The following is an 18,662-nucleotide window of genomic DNA, read 5'->3' as shown; positions in this document are numbered from 1 at the left end:
AAAGATATCACGCAAATTCTTCTCGTAATATCTATTGGCAAGCGTTAATTATTCGTGTTTTCTGTCACATGTCCTTGTAGTTATGTTTAGTAACGTTGTATTTCACTTAGTGGTTTTTGTACTGATGCTCCAAATGCCATTTAAAAAGCAACAATACTGAGACTTGACTGCCGATTTCCTGTGTAACTGACTGAGAAACGCTACAAAGATTTGGCTAATAAGCGCTAAAATTTGCAGCAAGAGTCAGCGGTAAAGAATGCTGCTCTGCAGTCGTACCATAAAGAATGTGCCCTCAGAGTACTTTCTAAAGATTACATTGTTCAGATATGAATGATATGATCTTTCCCCGCCGAAAGTTGTCTGTCTGGCAGTCATTGTTCTGAAGTACCCAAAGTGTAAAGGGCAATGACCTTCGTAGCCGACTTCTAAAACGTGCGTGATTGTTAATCAAAGTTCTTCCAACTTCCTGCAGCTGTAAAGGTATGTCACGACGTCTAAACGTACATGATTATAAAATCTGTTAACTGCCTCCAACTTCCTCCAGCTGAAAGCCTAAGGCTATTGGCAGGATCATCCTGTCAGCAGTAAAAAAAATTTGCACTGTCAGGAAAAATTGTACTGCTGACAGGACGATCCTGTCAGCAGTGGAAAAATCTGCACTGCTGACAGAATGATCCTGTCAGCAGTGCAATTTTTCTACTGCTGACAGGATCATCCTGACAGTAGCCACTTCCCAGCTGAAAAGGTATGTCACATACGTCGTACGACGGACTTACGACAGCAAAATGCGGGCATTCTTGTCGTGGGACAGTCGTGCATATGTCGTACAAAAGTCAGGGAAGTGGCTACTGACAGGATGATCCTGACAGCAGTGGAAAAATCTGCACTGCTGACAGAATGATCCTTTTTCTACTGCTGACAGGATCGTCCTGTCAGCAGTGCAATTCCTTCTACTGCTGACAGGATGATCTTGTCAGTAGCCACTTCCCGTACAAAATTCAGCGGTCATGTGGCGGAAAATGTTGTCGCAAATCCTTGTCGACGGTTGGTTCTGTCGTTAAAGAAATCGTACGACAGAAAGAAAACAAAATCGTACTACGAATGTGACTACTACGAATTAAGAAGACCCCCACAAACATTAGTCTACAAAGCCTGCAGCCAGGAGTTCATCCAGACCCCGGGGAAGACCACCTAAGAGATGGAAAGACCAGATCGTGAATGACACTGGGTTAAACATTCGGGAAGCAGAGGCTAGGACTTCTTGGAGGATCCACCTGGAAAGCAAGGGGCCAGTTTCTGGCCCGTGCACGTAGGCAGGTGGGCAGTAGGCAGACGAATGTGACTGCTCCTGAACGAGGTTGTTTGTTCGACGGCAGGAAAACGTACGTTACGCTGAGTGTCAGGATCTGAATAGAGAGATATCTCAAGCAAATAGTTGCTATGATTACTAAGTCAAAAGGTGACTTGGCCAAAAGAAGGCGACTTATATGTCAGACTAGGTAAATACAGACATTGTTGATGTGCAAACAAATCCAGCACGAAAAATAGACCTTCGTCTATAGATCTATGACACTACAGATCAGAAAAATGAGTGCAATATAGAAATTTTAGCTGACGCCACGGTACCATTTTGATCCATAAAAAAGCCACAACAAATTGTGTAATCTAACGACCGTGTAAGCCCTGGCCTGTCTTCAAACAATGGAGCCGACAGACGCGTTCTCTGCATGGGTTCTCCCGAAGCCCGCAGAACAAGTTCTGGTCGGTATTTGCCCTTCGGCTGGACTATTATTAAAATCCTTAACAATACACTACAAGCATTCCGTCGCTTTTACTGTATTTTGATTCATCTTGTTTTCTCACCTCAACTTTACATTTTCAAAACAATTTGATGCAGTTTACGTTGCTTGAATGTAACTTACATGATATCTATTTCTTTAAAGATTGAATTGACAGTTACTCGGGTAATCCCTGTGTCCACATCTTTGTTCGGCTGTTCACCTTGACCCGGAGACTTCCCAACAAAGCGACTGTCATCGACCCCATGAGCTTGTTTTTGTGTCATTCTAGTGGCGTGACAAACGCACGCTGAAAGATAGAATCAGACATGGCCGCCGGCTGACAGTTGAAACATTACACCGAGGCCATGAGGTCAAATAACCCAGAGGAAATATCTGGTAAAGTTGAGCTCATGACAGAGACTATTTCGCCAAGAAGGTTATGTTTTCGGGTCTGTGCGTCTATTTGCTGCTGATGGATCTTTATGATATTTGGTAGGTGGTTAGGTGTTGGTAAAATGAGGGGAATGCCCGGATTATTGCCACCTAGTGGCTTTTCAAGGTACTGCAGCAGAACCTTTGCTTTTGATATCTTGTGCATGCTATGATAATGATTTTGTTCAAAGGTAGATAGATCTTGGTCTAGTGAAGAAACAAATTTACAAATTTGCGCAAAGTGCCTTTACTTTACTTTCTTATGACCCCTGACCTGAATATCGCATAACTCACCGGGAGTCGACTCCTGGAAAAGAGTACTTGAGTACTCTAAAATTTTTGTTTTAAACACAGTCCTGAGTCGAAAAACGCGTGTGTAGTAAACCCATCCAAAGTCGGAAGAAGAAGAATTTCACGACAGATCGACGTTTTGCCAGGCTCTCTGTGTGACTCATAACCACGTTTGATGCGCCGCCAGCTATGGTTATATGGACTTTGAGCTACGCGACAGGCTATATTGATCGCTGCTTAACATAAAATGTGGCACACAATACAGGCAGTGTCCTACTTTGCTTTCTTATCTTATATATGCTTATATATGCTTGGAGGCAGACGCGTCAAACAATCAAAACCGTTCTATAGAGCGCTAGACACCACAACTGTGCTATGACACCATTTGACTTACACTATAGTACTAAGCCTTCAAATTGGCCCAGTTTCTAATGGATATTATATTTGACAACAATAGAATGATTGAAAAGTTGAGAGGAAGTCTATGAAGTGTTAGGATTTTTTTTACAGATGTTTACTGTGTATAATTTGCGCAAATCATTATTCATATCTTTAAAAGTATGTTTTGTATAGTTTTGTTCATTTAGCTAACACACATTATTTTACATACCAGCAACGGTATTTTCGATCATCCGTTCCGAAATCTATCTGGATTGTTCCATTTTGGAAGTTGAAGGGGTTGTCAGGACATTCTTTTTTTTAATCTAAAGTATCTGGACGCAGAGAAAATTGGTTGTAGCAATTACTGAATGCAACGTTTGAAAGAAAACAATGTCTAGGAACACAGAAGCAGCAAATATGTCGGCGCCTCCGACTCGGAGGACTTATCTGTTTTGTCATGACTGGGTTTTATGTAACGCCGCTATGTAATGAGTCATGTAAAAGTGTTACGACGATGTCACAGAGGGTTGGGAAGTTCTCATGACTGACGGAACAGCGCCTCTAGCGGTTTCCGCGAGAAGAGTCCCACGGCCCTGTATACATGTATTCATTTGATGTACAGCCGTACTACCAGTAGTGTCCTTGTATACTCATCAGAAGTAGTTATCACGGAAGAATCCGTACGAGCCATTCAGAGTCACCAGACTAGAATTCATGAGACTTATAAAACAATGATTTATTCAAAAACAGACGTAATACAGAAGGCTCACTGATTGGTCCACGAGTACAGTCACGTGACTGGATTATATTTCAGGCAAACAGCAGAACATAATTAATGCATATGGTTTTAGAATATGAAATGTGAAATACATGTGTATATGAGCATGTAATCGACATTTCTCTTGCTTGCAAGTAAATATCTATTCCAGAATGCGCCAGTTTTTTTCTGCATACATCCATGTCAGTTGTGTATGTGTTGCTTAGATGATCTAAGAATGAAATTGCATAAACTGACGAAAATGATCCGACATGCTGGTGTGCAGTGTTATAAAGCTGGAATGATGTCAAAATATGGAGTGACAAAACGCACCGCTAGGTGGCGCACTGACACCATGAATGTTACCCTTAGTTAGCCTAGCCTGGAATCCATCCTATTTAGCTTCCGGCCGCTACCCTAGCTCCGCTGCGCTACCCAAGCTCGGGTAGCTAGGGTAGCGGCCGGAAGCTAAATAGGATGGATTCCAGGCTAGAGTTAGCCAATCATCAACATTGACCAAAGTTTTAACAATCGTTAACAATCAACAAGTTTCTTGAGTTGATTTACAAATCACCTGATACGTACAGCATACTCCCTCTAAAACAGTGTCTATATCTGCCTTTACAACTTAGTGCCTACAACACGGCAAAGTTCCTGGGTGCAAGAGAAAAGATGCTAAGAAAGAAATAATCTACGATTCAGTTGTCCAGGGAAGAGCAAAGAACCTACAGAAAGAGACGTTTTCCTCCACCTCTAATTCTCAGCAACAAAAGAGGTTTGGGGCTAAGTGTGGATTTGCATTTGTAATGCTGGGATGTTGTGTGGAACTGCTATTCTAACGCTGGGATGTTGAGTAAATGTGGAAGTGCATTTTTAAAGGCCGGATTGTTGCGAAAGTGTGGACATGCCTTTCGTTAATGCTGGGATGTTGGTTAACTGTGGAACTGCTACTCTAACGCTGAGATGCTGACAAGACTGGAGCAGCAATTTTAACTTTGGCAATTTGAGCTAGAGGTTGGGTAAGTCTGAAGCTTCAATTCTATCGCTGAGATTTGTATATATATATATGGGGTTGCATTTTACCGCTGGGGTGTTGGGTGAGTGTGGAACTGCATTTTGAACACCGGGATGTTGGTTAGTGTGGAGCTGCCGTTTTTAACTCTGGGATGTTGGTTAAGTGTGGAACTGAAATTCTAACTATGGCTGGGATATGTTGAGTAACGTGTGGAAATGTCGGGTTGTTGCGAAAGTCTGGAGCTGTCTTTTTTTAACGCTAGGATGTTTGGTGAGTGAGCTATATCTTCAATGCTGTGATGTTTGTTAACCCTCAAATACCCGAACCTTTTTTGCGACTAAATTGACTGAACGGGGTCAAAAATGACCCCACTCGGGTGTATGAGCTGCGGAGCTCCATTTTTGATATTGGGTAAGTGTGGAGCTGTACGTACGTGGAGCTGAGACTACCTAAATGCTTTGGCGGCGACCTGTCTTGTTAGTGGCCAGCTGTGCCCTTGACTTTGACTCAGCAGAGCGAGAGGTTTGTGACCTGTGGATCTGACCTTTACTGTCCAGCTCCTGTGTCCACGTGAGGCTGAGGACATGACCTTTGGATTCGGTGATGGAAACATCTGGGGCTGGTTGGTATTCAGGTACATGTATGACATGTTTTGGCGTGTTTTGCTGTTTGCTTTGTGTGCGGCCTGGTACCTTAGGTTAGTGCGCTGTGTGGTCGCCATTAGTAGGGGTATGATACAAGGTTCTTCCCCGACCTCTGACCTATGGTCCGCCATATTTACCAATTAAAGCTAGATCTCTGGTTCTATACCTGCCTACAACAGGCACTCCATACGGTCTAACGCGTGTCAAACTCTGACGTACCGTGTATCCGTGGGTCTGACCTAATCCGTGGGAGTTGTCCATGCGGTCTAACGTGTGTCATCATCTGACGTGGAGGTATCTGTGGGTCTGGCCTGATCCGTGGGAGTGTTCCATACGGTCTAATGTGTGCCATCCTCTGATGTACAGGTATCCGTGGGTCTCTCCTGATCCGTGGGAGTGTTCCATACGGTCTAACGTGTGCCATCCTCTGACGTACAGGTATCTGTGGGTCTGGCCTGATCCGTGGGAGTGTTCCATACGGTCTAACCTGTGCCATCCTCTGATGTACAGGTATCCGTTGGTCTCTCCTGATCCGTGGGAGTGTTCCATACGGTCTAACGTGTGCCATCCTCTGACGTACGGGTATCTGTGGGTCTGGCCTGATCCGTGGGAGTGTTCCATACGGTCTAATGTGTGCCATCCTCTGATGTACAGGTATCCGTGGGTCTGGCCTGATCCGTGGGAGTGTTCCATACGGTCTAACCTGTGCCATCCTCTGACGTACAGGTATCCGTGGGTCTGACCTAATCCGTGGGAGTGTTCCATACGGTCTAACCTGTGCCATCCTCTGACGTACAGGTATCCGTGGGTCTGGCCTGATCCGTGGGAGTGTTCCATACGGTCTAACGTGTGCCATCCTCTGACGTACAGGTATCTGTGGGTCTGGCCTGATCCGTGGGAGTGTCCCATACGGTCTAACGTGTGCCATCCTCTGACGTACAGGTATCCGTGGGTCTGGCCTGATCCGTGGGGGTGATCCATACGGTGTAACCTGTGCCATCCTTTGACGGGCTAATTGGTAATGGGTTGGGGCTGCTGCCATTCTCGTGGCTGCGCCATAGGTTGGATGCCTGCCGCCCAGCCTGGTTGATGAAGGAAGGGCCACCTCAGCTGCAGCTGCGTAGAAACGTACTGTGTCATCATCATCATGGTGTCGGCCGGATGCCGGGGGGAAGGACTGGGGACGTGTGTTCTCGTAGTTGAAGTATTCATCTGGGATTTCCCAGTAAGGATTCTCCACCCAAGGTCGTGTGTTGTAGTACTCGGTGTAGTACTCATCTGGGATGTCCCAGTAAGGATGCTGTACTCCCGGCCGCGTGTTGTAGTACTCGGTGTAATGACAATCTGGGATGGCCCAGTAGGGATGTTGTACCCCCGACCGTGTGTTGTAGCTGTTGTAATACTTATCTGGTATTTCCCAGTAGGGATGTTGTACCCAAGGCCGTGTGTTGTAGTAGTCGAAGTGCTCGTCAGGAATCTCGCTGTACTGGGGGTCATCACCTGAGGATGCAGTGTTCTGCGTGCCCGTGTCTGTCGGCTGGCCTGTGGTGCTTTGTCCGGCGTCGACAGCACGGCTGTTGGCTCCACTGATCATCCAGCGGTTCAGAGAGATGACAGCCAGCGGAGGCCCCTGTGAACCAGCAGCCGCCTGTGCGGCTGGGTGGCCCCGGGAACAACACCGTCGGTTCCTGACAATGTATGTTACAAGCAGTACTATCAGGACAACCCCCACTACTGCTAATATTGTGACGATCCCCACATGTGGAGATCTCTCCTTTCCCGGCTGTGCCGTCTCAGTTCGAGTTGTGCTGGGGTTGGGCTGATCCAGGGTGACCTTGGTTGTGTGTGTCTGGGGCTGTCTTGTTGTGTATGTCACCCTCCTCACTTCTTCACATACGGGGCCACCAGGAGTGCCGGACACAGACGTGGTGAAGACATGGCGGTAGGTCTGTTCCCATGCTCGGACAAAACATGTCACATTCTTCATTTCTTTACGACCAGCAAAAGATGTGTTCCTGTCTACACTAGAGGTGACATCAGACATGACCACAGCAATAATCTGAGGTTTGTTAGACTTGCCTACACCCATGATGGGAACAATCTTCAAAGTAGAGTCTCCTCCTAACGCTACCTTCACACTACCGGCCTCTTCCCAAGCACGTTTGCACATGTGTGTGAAGTCTGTATCATGTGGTGTGTCCGCTTCTGTGAGAACTGATATCATTACAAATGGTAGTTCATACTTGCTTACTGGAGCCTCATCGAGGTTGAATGAACGGCATCGCGTGTACGGATCTACATCCTGCCGAGCCGACTGTCTGAGAGTGCCGTTATATATACTGACGTGATATCGCTGCAGGTGACCTTCCGTAATACAGAACAGTGTTCCTTCGACCAGCAGAGCCACATTGTGGCCGTGGTAGCGAAGGTAGCGGTAACCAAGATGCCATGTCATTACCAAAGAAGCAGAATCGTCGAGAGGAAGCAGTCTATATGTATCTCCACCCAGTTCAAGGTGTGTCAGCTCCGTTGACCTCTTGACAGTTTCTCTAGACAGACATGTCAATGCATTCCCGCTGATGTCTAGACTTTCCAGCAATGGCAATGAAGTGAAAGCCTCTGGATCGATGCTTTCGATCGAGTTTGATTTCAACGATAGACAATATAAAGTGTTCAATCCATAGAACCAAGATGGCTGGACATTTCGCAAAGAGTTACTGTCGAGCACCAGTTTCTCCAAGAGCGTAAGGTTCTGGAAGCATTTTGAATCGATGTTGTTTATGAAGTTGTGTGCAAGCGACAGGATTATTAAATATTTCGGGAACATCAAGCCATCAAACCAGCTTCGCTTCGCGTGAGTCAAGTTGTTGAAGTCAAGGTACAGGTTACTCAGTCCAGGAAAGGCAGCGAAAGTGTCCTGTTCTAAATCTGTGATTCCACATTCTAGAAGGGCCAACTCAGTGATGAGATTATTCTCAGGCGGTCGCAGTTTTGACAGTATTCCAAACGAGAACCCTCTAACCCCTACATGTGTTTTGTCAGGGAGGCATGTTGAGCCTGGTTGAGAGGAGTTTGCATGTTGTTGTTGTTTCTGCTGCCGCGAGGTGCATACGGTACAGGCGGTATCTAAGAGTTGATGAGGAGGTACTCTATAAGGGACGCAGGGAGACCATGATTGCGCTTTCTTGCACCCACGAAAACATGCCGTGTCTAAACCTGTGCATCCTACCAATATCACTAGAACAATGATTTCTTTGAACATTCTAGACATGAAACATACACTAAGAAGATGCCTTCTTATACGGCCTTTACTGGCTGCAAGGGAGAACGGCTAACCGTAGTCTCGTCCGTCCACGGCCACAGGCTTCTCGGGCTGCAGACCAGGGTGCCCGGTCGGCTGGCTCACCTGAAATAGACATATCATCATCATCGTCGTCGTCGTCGTCATCGTCGTCATCATCATCATCATCATCATCATCATCATCATCATCATCATCATCATCATCATCATCATCATCATCATCATCATCATCATCATCATCATCATCATCATCATCATCATCATCATCATCATCATCATCATCATCATCATCATCATCATCATCATCATCATCGCCGCCGCCGCCGCCGCCGCCGCCGCCGCCGCCGCATACTGAACCAAAAAATATGGAAAATCTTGTATCATGTCAATCAATATCATTATGTATGAATAGGAAAGATGTTTCCTAGACAACGTTTAACTAGTCTGCGTCATGATACATCATACTCCTGTCAACTCTATCAATAGGATTGAACCTCGCGCGTCATTTTGGAATTTGTTCTCTCGATAGTAGAGCATGATGGGCACGCTTTTTGAAATTAAAATACATGTAACGTTATATGCAAAGGTTGTTACACTCCAGAAAATGTATGTGGCTAAGTGAACAGGGTACGGGCGGTGAAGTCTACTGCACAGCTAAAAATACTGGTCCCTGCCCGCGTCAACTTTATCTATAGCATAACTTCAAATCTCGCGCGCCATTTTGGAATCTGCTCTCGCGAGGGCAAAGCATGACGGGCACGCACGAGAGTAACCAACTGGGCTCTCTCGCTTTTTTCTTTGTGCGCAAATTCTAATGTTGTTACACTAAAACATTCAAACCATTGGCAAGTAACAAGGCTTAGAGTATACAACTGATCGATCAAAAACATAGCGAAGATATTGTCAAGTGAAGAAGACCAGTATACGAAAGAATATCATTTGATTGTACTTTATACGCTTATCAATTTTTCATCGTTTGAACCGACTGCCCCCCTTTTTTTATTTTTCATTTTTGATTTTCAAAGAAGAATCAAATACATGAACAAAGACAAAGTGGCGGCCTACTCAAGTTACACACGACTTATATTATAGCCGCCACTTGTACAGTATGGAAAATAAGATGGTTGACAACACACTAAAACATGAATGACAGGAAAAAAACTAGTTGACGTGAGTCCGCCCCCCCCCCCATTCAGCGGAAAAGAAAGTAAAAGAACACATATAACTAAAAGCGTTTGGTTGCTAAGACATAGTCCTGAACAGCTAACATGACACTACAGTTAATACTAGAAGGAATAATGGAAATGCCACTTAGAATTAAAAGTTGTTTGGCATTATCAGAGATGGTGTTGAAATTAACTATGTGTTCAAGGATCCCAGAAAGCTTACCGAGGAGGACTGAACGCTGGTAATTATATGTAGGGCAATGTAATAGGTAATGATTGGTCGTTTCGCATGGATATTCGCAGCTACATGCTGGGCTTGTAACAAGATCCCGTGTAAAAAGACTATGGTTCAGACTACAGGTGCCCATACGAAGACGAGTAATGAGAACACAGGAATAACGAGAACCAATGCTAAAATGATCGAATTTGGCAGGGCGTACAGATTTAAAAAGACATGTTCGAAATTTTGAATATTCAAGAGAACAGGTAGTCAAGTTCAAATTTTTCCAACTAATGATAGAATACGGAATGAAAAACTTTCCAAAACGGTTAGTAGAAAATTTGATAGTTCTCAAGTTTCTACTGTTTCTCAGTTCGTAGGTACATGCCTCAATAATGAATGAATGAATGAATGAATGATTTATTGCACAACAATTGCATCAGTGACAATGTATGGCAAATTACAGACAACATAGGTAACAATCTAGTTCTATACATGTATAAGAATATACTACTTACTATAATACTATATCTAGTGTGATCTATGGCCATTGCAACATGGAACTAATACAGACTAAGGGTTGTTTTTCTAGGCTAATTGTAATCTAAGGAAATTTCTAATTACTATAACGCTACATCAAATGCAATTTACTTAAATTACAACGTGGAGCTATATCTAAATTACAGACATTGTGTTGCGTGTTTCTAGTCTAATTTGCGACTTTACATTTGTCAATTCTCATTCAGGAATGGTACAGTTTCGTTTTTGCATAGCGTGGTAGATATATTGGCCTAGGTGGATAGATATGGAATCTGGACATGACATAAGTACATTAAATGTATCGCTATCTGTGTAAGGTAGGGTAATATTTGACTTACATGTAATTGATTGCATAAGCACTTGTCTTTCAGCATTATATGTAGGACATGTTATAAGAAAGTGGTACTCGTCTTCAATACTATCATGGCATGAAGGACAACGTCTCTGGTCTGCCGATATATTGCGATGGCGACCTTTTTCAATTTCCAGGCAATGTGCACTTATTCTCAGTTTGGTTATGTTGGTCACAAAATTTTTGTTTTGGATAGACAATAGGTAGTTTTCTATACTAAATTGAGTTTTGATTTTAGAGTACACTTTAAGTTTATTATTACTGTTTATTTTTTGTCTCCAATCAGAGAGGAATGTGTCCTTCATGCGTTCCTTGAATAAGTTTCCGAAATATTTGGCATCAACATTAGGATTGAGCCAGATATTTCGGAAACCATGTCTAGATAACATATCTTGGACATGAACAGCCCAATCTTGATCTTCTTCAACGGCTACATCATAAGCTTTTTTAACGATTCTGTCATTAGGCAAGTTGTTAAGTCTGAGCCAATATTTGATAAGGTGGGTTTGGGTGTCAATGTATAAAGGGAACGCACCTAGTTTTCCTCTTACGGCTGCGTTAGTTGAACTTCTGGGAACACGGAGTAAAATTTTGTAGTAGTTTAGGAGAACTTGTTCTAATTCAGGAACTTCATACGATATTTTTGGCTGTTCTACCAATATGTTTTGATTTCTTAATATGTGCGAATTTTTAATTATGTCAAGCTTATCATTGTATTTTTTCAGACGGACGAGTATCGGGCGGGTGGAGCAAGGGTCACTTTTCTTTCCAATACGATTTGTTTTGAGAATACTGACCTGCGATCCTAGTATTGGAGATAGGATGTTAGATATCATATTTCGAATATTTTCATTTGGTGATCCTTTATTCCTTTAACAATAAGATCCCTACATTGGATATTTGAGCCTAGAATTTCGCTACAGTATAATAAAATTGGCTTAACTAGACTATCAAACAGATCTAATGCAAGGGAAATTGATGGATTGTAATTTGTTGATAGTACTGATTTTAGTTTAAAGGAGGCTCGGAGGGCTTTGGTTCTAATTTGTTTATTAGCTCGATTGAATGATCCCGAGGGGGTTATGTCTATTCCTAAATATGTGTACGAGGGTGTGATATCTATAGTATGACCCTGTGCTTGGAAGGGAGAGGGGCGGGTTTTACTCGTTCGTCCATTTTTGGAAAAAATCATTACTTTAGTTTTATCTTTATTAATCGTTAATTTCCAAGTAGAGCAGAAGTTATCTAATCTTTTCAAGCATTCTTTCAGGCCACTTTCTGATTTTGATAGGAGCACTAGGTCATCTGCCCAGAAAAGACTATTAATGGGAGTGTCTTTTAGAATGACGGGGTCGCATTGTGGTGAATTTAGTAGGTTTGGAAGGTCATTAACGTAGAGATTAAACAGAAGCGGACTTAAATTACACCCCTGGCGAACTCCACAGGTTGACTTGAAGTATGCTGATAAGCCGTTTGAAGTTTTAACGCAATATTCTGTGTTGGAGTACATGGTTTTAATGATTTTAAAGAAGTTCCCTCCTATTCCTGACGATAGAAGCTTGTAAAACAACCCATTTCTCCATACAGAATCGAATGCTTTCTTAAAATCAATAAAGCAGGCGTACAATTTCCCTCTCGGCGTGGAAATCTCTTTGTTTACTAGGGTTTTAAGCACAAAAATGTTGTCACTTGTGCGAAAATTTGTTCGAAAACCTGACTGAAGTGACGACAGTATATTGTTATCTTCAAGAAAGCGTTGAAGTCTTTTGTTAAGCACAAACGTGAATAATTTTCCGACGCAACTAGAAATAGCGATCCCTCTATAATTTGACGGATTTATTGGGCTTCCACTTTTAAAAATCGGAACTAAGATGCTCTTACTCCACTGGTGCGGGAAGTTTGCTGATTGAAGGATCGTGTTGAAAAGTTTTTTTAAAGGCTGCAGAAGTTGTTTATCGCCATATTTTAGCATTTCGTTGATAATGGAATCGGTGCCACAAGCTTTATTGCCTTTTAGGTTGCGAAGACCCTTTAAAATTTCTTCTTCTGAGATGTCAAGATCCAGTGGGTTTTCTGCTGAATTTTCGAGGGTGTTAAGAATGTCGTCATTGTATTTCTCATAATTTCTGTCAGTTGTTATGTTATTGGTTAATGTCTTAAATTTGCCAGGCCATTCTTTGACAGCATGTTCGATAAAGTCTTTATTGGGCTCATTACTATCTACAAGATCATTTAGTGTTTTGAAGTGGGTCCTCCATTCTTCAGAATTAATGGTGTTATCGTCCTTCTGTTTGTCATTGTCTTCCTGCCTTAGCGAATTGATTTCACTCCAGAACTTTTTCGGATTTTCCTTGCTAAGTTTTCTGAGATTGTGCCATTGTCGCTCTTTGAAAAGTTTTTTTTCTGTTTTGATTTTTTTCTTGTACAACTTTAAATTAGAAAAATATGAGTGACGGATATCAAGTTTCCACGGACATTTAGAAATTTGGGCGGCTAATTGTTTTATTTTGTATTTAAGAGAAGCACACGAGGAGTTAAACCATGGTTTACTTTTCTTCTTCTTTTTCTTGCTATTGTTTTGAACAATTTTGCGGAGAGACGCATCGGCTACACGTGAGATTATATCGGAAAATTCATTTACCGCCGTATCTACGTTATAGAAAGACTTGGCTGTAAAGTTTTGTAAGCTCTGTAATATCGAAGGATCTTGTAATGCTTCTGTAAATTTGGCTTTGGAGTCGTCATCCCAAATATACTTTGTTGGTAAAGGATGCGTTGGCGTTTTAGCTTGTTTAACATAAGGTGAATAGTTGGTCGATATTGAACAGGCTATTAGGCAGTGATCGGAAAAAATAGAGATATCATTAACTTTAAAATATTGAACTTTTGTGAGAAATTCTGAACTAGTAATGCAATAGTCAATTAAACTTGACCCATTGTATTTATGGCAAGTGGTCTTTCCAGATAGGTCACCTGGCACTCGACCGTTTACAATGGTCAGATCGGCTGCTGAGCAGAGTTCTATAAGTTGGTTGCCATATCTATTTACCCCGTGGTCACAACTTGCCCTACATCGTATATCTTTGTTTATATCTATGAGGTTGTGGTTAAGACAGTCGTCTTGAATGATAGATTCCTGCAGAGTGGCTGTTCTCGCGTTTAAGTCACCTAATAATATTATATTTCCTTGGTTGGAGTATTTACTGATATCGTCATTTAAAGTGTCAAAGAGCATATTGTTGTTTGTTTCGAAGGATGTTGAATATTCGGGAGAGAAGTAAACACCTCCTACAAAAAGGTCTCGCTCTAGGCCAAAGAACGATTTGTCTAATTTGCACCACAGAAAGTCTGGGTGTCTTGTGGGGAGTTTAGTAATGCCTTTGGTGTATTTCTGTCGAAACATGAAAACTATACCACCTGAATTCCTTTTCGACCTTTTCTTTAAATCTCTGTCGCTTCTAAAATAACTAAATGATTCTACTCTAAAGTTATCCCCAGGCTTAAGCCAGGTTTCCTGTAAGCACACAAAATCAAATTCTTCTAGGTAAGAAACAAAATCGTCATCTTGACTTTTACGTCTAAGACCACCTTTTGTGTAGGGAAGTAAAGTAACAAGATATTGGAGTACATCCATTTACAATGTTATGAAATAGTAAAAGGCGATGAACATGTCGCCTGTCGGACAAAGTCTCCCAGCCGAGTTCTTGACAAGTTGAAGAGTATGATGACCCTTTTGCTGCACCGGACACAACGAGGGAACAATGATATTGTAATCTTTCGACAAGGTCAGATTCCTCGATTGTGCACCCGTGACAGACAACATCAGCATACTCTGAAAAGGGCGTATAAAAGACTTGTATATTTTTTCTAAGACATGGCGGGGTAATTTGAATTTTAGATCACTAGATAAGTTAACATTTTTTGAGGATTTAGAAACAATGCTGTCTATGTGAAGGTGCCAAGACGTATTGAAGCTGAGAATGACCCCAATATGCTTGTGACAAGAAACTGACTTTATAAGAGAATTATTTAGAAAAAGAGGGGGTGGACGCGGCGGACTCTTTTGGAAGTGAAACAAATTTCTTCAGTTTTAGCGGGGTTTAGTTCCATCAACCACTTGGTAGACTATGGATGAACTTTTTCCAGGTCCGAATTAAGTGAGACCGCGGCGTCAATTGGACTGTCTACAACTTGAAGTTGTGAACGACGCGCTGATGTCTATTACTGAGATAATTGTATATTATTATAAGGGGGCCTTCAATATCATTTTTTTGCAATTTGAATACAAGGCCAGTATGTCACACCTTGTCAAAGGCCTTAGAGAAGTCCAGGAAAACAGAACGAGCCCCGAGTCCAAGGCTTGAGAGATTAAATGAGTAAAATACACCAGTTGTCGGACTGTAGAGTCACCACGCATAAAACCAGCTTGTAATCGGTAAAGGAGGTTGTTCTGTATAAGGTGATTGCACAAGTGTTTGTGCCTCACATTTGATGAATATATGAATATTTTTATATCTAAAACGAATGCTTAACAATCCACACACGAATTCCTTCTAGAAAATATATAGAACTTTTCTTTTTCTTCATAATTTCGTTTTTGTGCCGATGTATGATGCAAAATGAGATTCTTTTTCACAATTTCTAGACTGTGTATGAATGCTGGACAAACGTCTTGATGAATAAATGAATGAATGACTGGATTTTTTGTGTCTCGTTCGTCTAAAACTGGGACGCCCGGCTAATATTGGCCTGTATACTGGAAATGTAGAAATATTCACGATTTTTACGGTAAGCTCTTCGCCGCGAACTTAAAGCCAGCTTCTTGCCCTTCTACCCCCTTGTCTACTATTGTTTCAAACGCGAACTTAAAACCACCGCGAACTCTCCATTTTCTCACTACCGCTAAATTAAGACCACGCGAACTTAAGAGAATTTACAGTATCATCATCATGAAAAACATGGTGATTACGAAAGTTACAGCAGTCAAATATACAAAAATAAAATAGCATAATTTTCAGTCAGAGCGGTAAGATGACAATTGAAACAGTGACTCAATAAAATCAACTGGTACATAAAACGGGAATTAGTATGTATATATACATATCATACAGGTGGAAATCTCGGCCGTGCTCTGTGGACAGAGATCGCGATCAGGATCTCTGCTCATGCAATCGACGATTCTACCGGTCAGAATCTGTTTACTTTAAGATATTTGTCAAAAGGACAGTCAACGCTTGAAAACTTCGATTTATGTCACTTTTGATCAGTGGATTGATTTGAAACTTGGGGATCATAAATGAGAGACCACTCTTATACATTCCTGGCATTCTGATCGGGATCTCTTCCGGTAGAATCGGCGATTCTGCCAGATCGCAATCTCTACCCTCTACATATTGGGACAATTCTTACCGTTGTCAGTGGTCTTGGACTGTCGAGACCCAGCCCACGCCCAGCGTCGCCTGCGGCCAAGTAGAACCCCGGTCCCCGACCGCCGTCGTCTGTGGTACCGGGGAGCCCTGGTCCCCGCGCACCGTCGGTGGCAGGGCGCTTGGCTCCGAAGATCGGCGGGCGACCGACCGGCTGGGTGCCACCCCGCTGGAAATAGAGTCATGTTATAATCGCGCTTTTTTTGCAGACGTCTAAACAGTTAGAATACTTGTATGTAAACGTTGAGCAAGTATGTAAGCATAAATGTACAATAAAGGTCTTCTTTCATTTAATTTCATTTATATGCGTCTGCGTGTAAATGTGTGCGTGTGTGTTTGAATTTCAACATCGTAGCTGGTCAGTTTTCTGAACAGGAAAAGTCTTCTAAATCATGCATGATATTATTTCATATACAATTGCAATCGCTGATGTGAGAGAATTTGACAGATCTTGATGATTATACCATAGATTATAGAAACAAATCATTTGTAAATGGATACACGTTGATGCAAATAGGTTTTCCTTGCTTTTTAGGCATTAGAACAAAGTAAAAAGACTGTAATATACGAAAGGAACAAGTTGAATATAAGGTCAAATTTGAACTGAAAACTGAACTGAATAGCTATGGGAGTGAGAAGAGTAGTTACCGGCGGCGATGGTCGCTGTTCCCGTCGTCCCTTTCCTCGCGCGGCAGGAGGGCTGCGTCTCAACAGAAACAGCCTAGGAAATGGCCGGGAGTCTCTGAAATAGTAGAAGTAAAACGGTAACATTAGTCCATCATAAACTCGAAAGAATTGTTTGTTCTGTAGCTTCTCAAATTAAAACTTAAAGAAAAAGTTTCTACCGCGATTATGAATAAAAACACTGCTTTCTGATGAGCGATTTTCCATTGAAACTTGAAACATTAGCTCCAACAAAACTGACTTTACGCAAGTTGATAAAAAAAGGAGAAAGGGCCCTGTCACACTTGTGCGTATATTCAAGTGCGCATGAGTTCCTCAGTAAAGCTATGGTCACACTAAACTCACGTCGTACCTGCGATGGGGTTTATTCCGTCATGACAGCGCCGTACGTCGTACGTTTGGGAAAAACCGGGTGTAATAGTTAACACATACAAAGTGGTGGTCACATATAACGTAGGTACATCGTACGATGGTTTTTTTTAGTGTACCTAGGTCAATCGCAGGTAAATCGCAGGTAAATCGCACGTAAAAGTAGCCATCGCCGAGCGTCCTACGTCGAAAAATACAGCTAAAGATGATTTTGAACATGTTCAAAATTTTCCCTCCGTCGCCGTACGATTTTTATTGCCCCCAATACAGACTTCACTACGGCCTTCTTTTTATACCAATGAGGTGAAAAATGTATACATTTCGATCGTGTTCTGATTGTTTCAGTTTTCCCTGATATTGTCGATGTTGTTGAAAAGTGCAGCCACCAGAGCACAGTGGCAACCGGTGTACAGCGCGCCCGCTGAAGAGCCTGCTTTCAAGGCTATGATTTTCCACGTGTCAGATCAAGTATCGCGCGCAGGTGATGAATATATTGTTTCATGGCTATACACACGTGGGTTCATAATTATATCAGACCTCAGTCCCATCCTGTCTCTACTTTTAGTTTGCCAAGAGAACAGTTTGCGGATGGCCCAGAGAAAGAATATGACAGGCCAGTTGTATTGTCCATCAAAAAGAAAGCATATAATAGGCATAAAACGTCAAACAAAAACTGAAACTGAAAATAGAGACAGGATAGGACTAAGGTATGATCTAATTATAAACCCAGGTGTATACAGACATAAAGCAATTATATACGCCTGGTTCTGGACCTGACACGTAGAAAATCTAAACTTGGAAGCAGGCTATTCTACGGGCGCACTGTTTTCTGGTTGCTATTGTCTTATGATGGTTACAATTTGCATCAGCATCGGCAATACATCAGGGTAACTGAAACCATCAGAACATGGTCGAAATTTATGAATTCGTCACCTCATCATTAGATAAAAAGGCCGCAATAAAGCCTAAATATGAGGCTATAAAAATCGTACGACGTTTGATGAAATTTTGAACATTGCCCGACGCTCTGCGATAGCTGATTTTACCTACGATTTACCTGCGATCTACCTGCGATTTACCTGCGTTGTACGGGAAATGCATCGTACGTGCATCGTAGGTACGACGTGAGTTTAGTGTGACCGGGGCTTAACAGTTTTTTTGGTTTACGTAAATTTTGCAGGGAGAAAATTGTTTTCTACTTTGACCCACCGCTGAGCAGTCTAGTTATCAAACCAAAGAAATTACTTCTTCGGCTGCAAACTTAACCTAAACCAAAACATGTTAATACGCAACTCATGCGGGC

This window comes from Branchiostoma lanceolatum, chromosome 5 (assembly GCF_035083965.1).
Source record: "Branchiostoma lanceolatum isolate klBraLanc5 chromosome 5, klBraLanc5.hap2, whole genome shotgun sequence".
Taxonomy (NCBI): Eukaryota; Metazoa; Chordata; class Leptocardii; order Amphioxiformes; family Branchiostomatidae; genus Branchiostoma; species Branchiostoma lanceolatum.
Note: the sequence above shows the minus strand (reverse complement) of the source record.